The sequence below is a fragment of the Macaca thibetana genome, chromosome 5 (genome assembly GCF_024542745.1).
Source record: "Macaca thibetana thibetana isolate TM-01 chromosome 5, ASM2454274v1, whole genome shotgun sequence".
Classification (NCBI taxonomy): Eukaryota; Metazoa; Chordata; class Mammalia; order Primates; family Cercopithecidae; genus Macaca; species Macaca thibetana.
This window is the reverse complement of record NC_065582.1, coordinates 132,308,375-132,314,820: the sequence shown is the minus strand read 5'-3', so window position 1 is coordinate 132,314,820 and position 6,446 is coordinate 132,308,375.

The window sequence follows — 6,446 nt, the reverse complement described above, 5'->3', positions numbered from 1 at the left end:
GCTCATGTCTCTAATTCCAGCACTTTGGAGGTTGAGGTGGGCAGATCACTTGAGGTCGAGACTTTGAGACCAGCTTGATCAACATGGTGAAACCCCATCTGTACTAAAAGTACAAAAATTAGCCAGACATGGTGGCATACACCTGCAGTCGCAGCTACTTAGGAAGCTGGGGCATGAGAATCGCTTGAACCTGTGAGGTGGAGGTTGCAGTGAGCCGCGATGGCGCCACTGCACTCCAAACTGAGTGACTGAGTGAGATCCTACCAAAAAAAAAAAAAAAAAATTCAGGCAAACAACAACCACAGGAAAGCTGGAGTGACTATAATAACTAAGTTAAACAGTTTTGCAGGATACAAAATCACTCTGCAAGAATAATTTGTATGTCTATACACTTACAATAAATAATATGAAAATAAGTAAACAATTTCATTCATATTAGCATCAAAAAGAATAAAATACACAGGAAAATATTTAACAAAGGAAGTGCAAAATTTACACCCTGAGTTACTACAAAATATTGTTAAAAGAAATTACAGAGGATTAAATAAAGGGAAAAACATACCATGGTCATGGATAGTAAGACTTAATGTTGTTAAAATGGCAATATAGCCCATCTGATCTACAGATTCAACACAATTTTCATTGGAATCCCAGCTGACTTTGCTGACATTGATGGCTGACTCTAAACTTAATATGAAATTGCAAGGAACTCAGAATATCAAAACAAACCTGAAAAACAATAAATAAGGAGAGCTTATATATCTTGATTTCAAAACCTACTACAAAGCAATTGTAATAATGACAGAGTGATACCGGAACAAGACAAACATTTTTGTTTATTTGCGTAGGTGCCATAGCAGAATATCACAGACTGGATGGCTTAAGCAACAGAAATGTATTCTCTCACATTTCTTGAGGCTGAAAGTCCAACATCAAGGTGTCATCAGGGATGGTTTCTGGTATGAACTTTCTTCCTGGGTTGCAGATGGCTGCCTTTTCACTCTCTTCTCCTGTGTGAACATGCACTTGTGGTGTTTCTTCCTCTTCTTATAAGGATACCTGTCCTATTGGGTTCGGATCCTACTTTTATGACCTCATTTAATCTTCATTACCTTCTCAAAGGCTGTATCTCTAAATATAGACGGGCTAGGGCTTCAATACATGTATATGGCGGGCAGGAAACACAATTCAGTCCGTAACACAATGCAACAGAATTGAGAATCCAGAATTAAACCCATATCTCCATGGCCAACTCATTTTGTGAACAGGGTCCTAAACCACTAATAGGGAAAGAATAATCTCCACAAATTGTTCTGGGACAATTGGATATCCACAGGCAAAAGAATGAAACTAAACCCTTACCTCATACCATACACAAAAATTAACTCAAAATGGATCAAAGTTCTAAAAACTGAATGTTCTTAGAAAACAACATAGAGGTAAAATCTTCATGATTTTGGATTTTGTAAAGAATTCTATAGCATGACATTCAAATAAAAAGCAACAAAAAACACTGAGAACTTGCAAATCATATATTTCATAAGAGTCTTATAGCTACAGTATAGAAAGAGCCCTTGCTACTCTATAATAAAAAAGATGCAATTAAAGAAAGAGCAAAATAATTTAAGTAGACATTTCTCTAAAGAAGATTTAAAAGTCACTAATAGGCACTTGAAAGATGCTCAACATTATTAGTATTGAGGGAAATTCAAATCAAAACCACAATAAGGTACCATTTCACACATACTAGGTTGGTTATAATAAAAAGGACAGATAATAACAAGTATTGACAAGGATGTGGCAGTTCTTCAGAAGGTTAAGTTATCTTATGATCCAGAAATTCTATCCTTAGATAACATATTCAAGGGAATTGGAAAGATATGTTCACACAAAAACTTGTATGCCCATGCTCATAGGATCACTATTCATAACTAAAAAGTGGAAACAGCCCAAATAGCCATCAACTGATGAATGAATAAACAGAATATCGTATAAGTATACAATGGAATAATATTTACCCATAAAACCTAATGATATACCACCACATGCTGCGACAAGAATGAACCTTGAAAACATACTAGGGAAAATAAGCCAGATACAAACTGACAAATATTTTATAATTCTACTTGTATGAAGTACCTAGATCAGTCAAATTCATAGAGGCCAAAAGTAGAACAGTGGGGTAAGGAGGAAAGGAGAGTTATGGTTTAATGGGTACAGAGTTTCTGTTTGAAATAATGAAAAAGTTCTGGAGATGGCTAGTGGTGAAGTTTGCACAACAGTGTGAATGTAGTTAATGCCACTGAACTCTACACTTAAGGAAAAGTGTTAAAATGGTAAATTTTATGTACATATATTGTATCACAACTGCGCACATTATAGGTGACAGAATATTTTTTGATGGGGTAAAAAGACATAATATATCTATAGTCTATCTAAAGTAGTGAAATACTTATTCTAAGTAGACTGTGCAAAACTAACATGCTATGTTATAAACCCTAGTGCATTTGCTTAAAAGCTATACAAAAAGATACAATAAAAAACAGTGGATAAACCTAAATCATGAGCTACCACTTCACAACACTAGAATGGTTATAAGAAAAAAATAATAATAAGTGTTGGCAAAGATATGGTAGGTAGTTCCTCAAAAAGTTAAACACAAAGTTACCATATAATCCATAATACTAAAAATGCTTAACCTAAAATAGGAAAGAGAAAACAGAAGAACAGAAATGAGATACAGTGAACAGAAACAAATCATAAAATGGTAGCTCTAAATGCAAACATATCAATAATTATATTAAATGCAAATATTCTAAACACACCAATAGAAAAGGCAGGGAAAAAAACCACTACAAAACAAATTTATGCTGTCTACAAAATAGTATGTTCAAATATAATTTGATGTAGATCAATAGTAGAATGATAAAAATGAATACCTGAAAACATTAATCAATAGAGAGCTGCAGTGGCTATATTAATACCAATATAGACTTTATAGCCAAAAAAATACCAGGGATAAAAGGATCAGTATATAATGTGGAAAGAGTCAAATTATCAATAAGATAAAACCATCTTCAATCAGTTTGCACCTAGTAATAGTACATTAACTTACACAAAACCAAAATGGACGGAAGTTAAAAGGTAAATAGACTTATATACAATTATAACTGAAGACTAAAGTACTATTTTCTCAGTAATAGAATCACTAGTAGACCAAAAAACCAAGCAGGATATAGAAAAAAAAGTATCACTATTGAGCAACTGGATCTAATTGGCATTTGTAGAACACTCCCCCAAACAACAGCAAAATATACATTTTTCCACATGTATATGGAACATTTACCAAGATACAGCATGTCCTGGAACAGAAAAAAAATTAAGAAATTTAAAATATTTGAAATATATGAAGATATTCTCTGACCACAGTGGTTATTAAACAAGAAACAAATATCAGAGAACTAACAGGAAAATCTCTAGACCCTTGGAAGTTAGATAACACACATTGAAATAACCCATGTATCAAAGCAGAAATCTTGAGAGAAATTAGAAAATATTTTGAAATGAAGAAAAATGAAAATACATAAATTGTTTTTGATGCAGCTAAGTCAGTGTTTGGATCAAAATTTATAACAAGATACATATATCAGAAAAGAGGAGGTCAGGTGCAGTGGTTCATGCCTATAATCTGAGCACTTTGGGAGGCCAAACTGGGCAGATGGCTAGAGTTCAGAAGTTCGAGATCAGTCTTGGTAACATGACTAAACCCCATCTCAAGAAATATACAAAATTAGCTGCACATGGTTATGTGTGCCTGTTTTCCCAGCTACTTGGGGGCCAAGGCAGGAGGATTGCTTGAGCTTGGGAGATGGAGGGTGCAGTGAGCCCTGTTTGTGCCGCACTCCAGCCTGGGTGACAAAGTGAGACTCTCTGAAAGAAAGAAAGAGAGAGAAAGAAGGACAGAGAGAGAGAGAGAAAGAGGAGAAAAAAGGACATTCTCAAAAAAAAAAAAAAAAAAAAAAATCTAATCTCCCACCTTAAACTAAAAACAAGAAAAACAACCAAAAAACAGAAATAGTAAAAAGAACCACATGAATTAAATGAATAAAAAGCAGAAACACAATAATCAATGAAAACACAAGCTGATTCCTTTAAAAGATTGATATAATTTAGAAAGCTCTAGCAAGATTTACAAAGAAAAAAGAGATAAGACACAAATTTCCAATATCAGGAATAAAAGAAGAGACATCATGACTGACTTTGCAGGCTTTAAGAGGATACTAAGTTAATACTATGATAAATGCAACAAATCTGACAAATTATGGAAAATCAAATTCCTTGAAAAATCTCAAATTACCAATACTTACCCAAGATGAAATACATAGCTGAGCAGTGCTACAGCTATTAAAAACTTGAATTCAAAGTTAAACAAAAAAATCTTTCTGAAAAAGAAATCTTTATGCTTAGGTGTCTTAACTGTTAAATTTCACTAAATGTTTAAAGGAGATGTAACACTAATGCTAGTTAAACTCTACTAAATTTTTAAAGGAGATATAACACAAATGCTAGTTAAATTCTATTAAATGTTTAAAGGAGATATAACACTAATGCCACATATTTTCTTCCAGAATATGGAAGAAAGGAGATGTTTCATAATTTATTTTATGAAGCCAGGAATAAAATTCAAACAAAGATGATACAGGAAAAAACTTCCAAAGACCAATATATTCCTCATGAACATAGACACAAAGTCCCTGGTAAAATATTAGTAAATTGGACACAGCATTATATAAAAGGAAAACAGGAAAACAGCACTAATGAAAAATGCAATTTACTCAAATAATGCAAGGTTGGTTCAATAATTGAAAAGTAATCTGTGTAACTCATCATATTGACAATCTAAAGAAGAAAAGCCCACATTATATCAAGTGATCCTGAAATAGCATTTGGCAATAATTGATGTACATTTGATACAGAAATAGACATATAATTTTTTTCAGACAGTCTTGCTCTGTTACCCAGGCTGGAGTGCAGTGGTGTGACTACAACTCACTGCAGCCTCCACCTCCCAGGCTCAAGTGATCTCCCAAATCAGCCTCCTGAGTAGGTGGAACTAAAAGTGTGTGCCACCATGCCTGTTTTTTATTTTATGTTTTGTAGTGACAGGGTCTCACTATGTTGCCAGGGCTGGTCTTGAACAGCGCAGCTCAAGCCATCTTCTTGCTTCAGCCTCCCAAAGTGCTTCGATTATAGGCATGAGCTACTGCACCGGTTTATATTTTTAAAAAGTTGTATTGTTTACATGTATGCAATGCAACATAATGCTTTGATATATGTATACATTTGGAATAATTAAATCAAGATACTTAGCATGTACATCACCTAAAATACTTGTTTTTTTGTGGTTAGAATATTTAAAATCTACTCTCTTAGCAATTCTCAAGTACACAGTACATTATTATTAACTATAGTTACCATTCTATACAATAGATCTTCAGAACTTCTTTCTGCTGTCTAACTGCAACTTTAAACCTTTTGGCCAGCATCTTCCCATACTCTCTCTGTCCCCAGCCAGCCCCTAGTAACTACCATTCTACTTTCTACATCTTTTAATTCAACTTTTAAAGATTCCACATATAAGTGAGATCATACAATATTTGTCTTTCTGTGCTGGTCTAATTTTACTTAGAATAATGTCTTCGAGTTCCATCCATGTTGTTGCAAATCACAGAATTTTCTTCTTTTTTAAGGCTGAATAGTATTCCATTGTGCATATGTACCACATTTTATTTATTCATCTGCTGATGCACACTTAAGTTTATTCCATGTCTTGGCTATTGTGAATAATGCTGCAATAAACACGAGAGTGCAGATATCTCTTCCACACACTGATTTCATTTCGTTTGGATATATACCCAGAAGTGGAATTGCTGGATCATATGGTAGTTCTATTTTTAATTTTTTGAAAAACCTCCATATTGTTTTCCATAATTGCTATACTAATTTACATTCTCACCAGCAATGTACAAGAATTCCTTTTTCTCTGCATCTTCACCAACATCTTCTATCTTTTTTTAAACATAAAAGGCATTATAATAGATGTGAAATGATATATCATTGTGACTTTAATTTGCATTTTTCCTGGTGATTAGTTTCATAAACCTATCTCGGCCTGTTAGCCCTTTGAATGTCTTTTGAGAAATGTCTATTTGGGTCCTTTGTCCATTTAAAAATCAGATGATTTGTTTTCTTGTTATTGAGTTGTTTGAGTTCCTTACATATTTTCGATATTATCCTCTCATTAGACGTATAGTTTGCAAGTATCTTATCTTGTTTCATAGGTTGTCTCTTCACTCTGTTAGTTGTTTTCTTTGCTGTACAGACCCTCTTTAGTTTGATAAAATCCAGTTTGTCTATTTTTGTTTTTATTGTCAATGCTTTTGGGG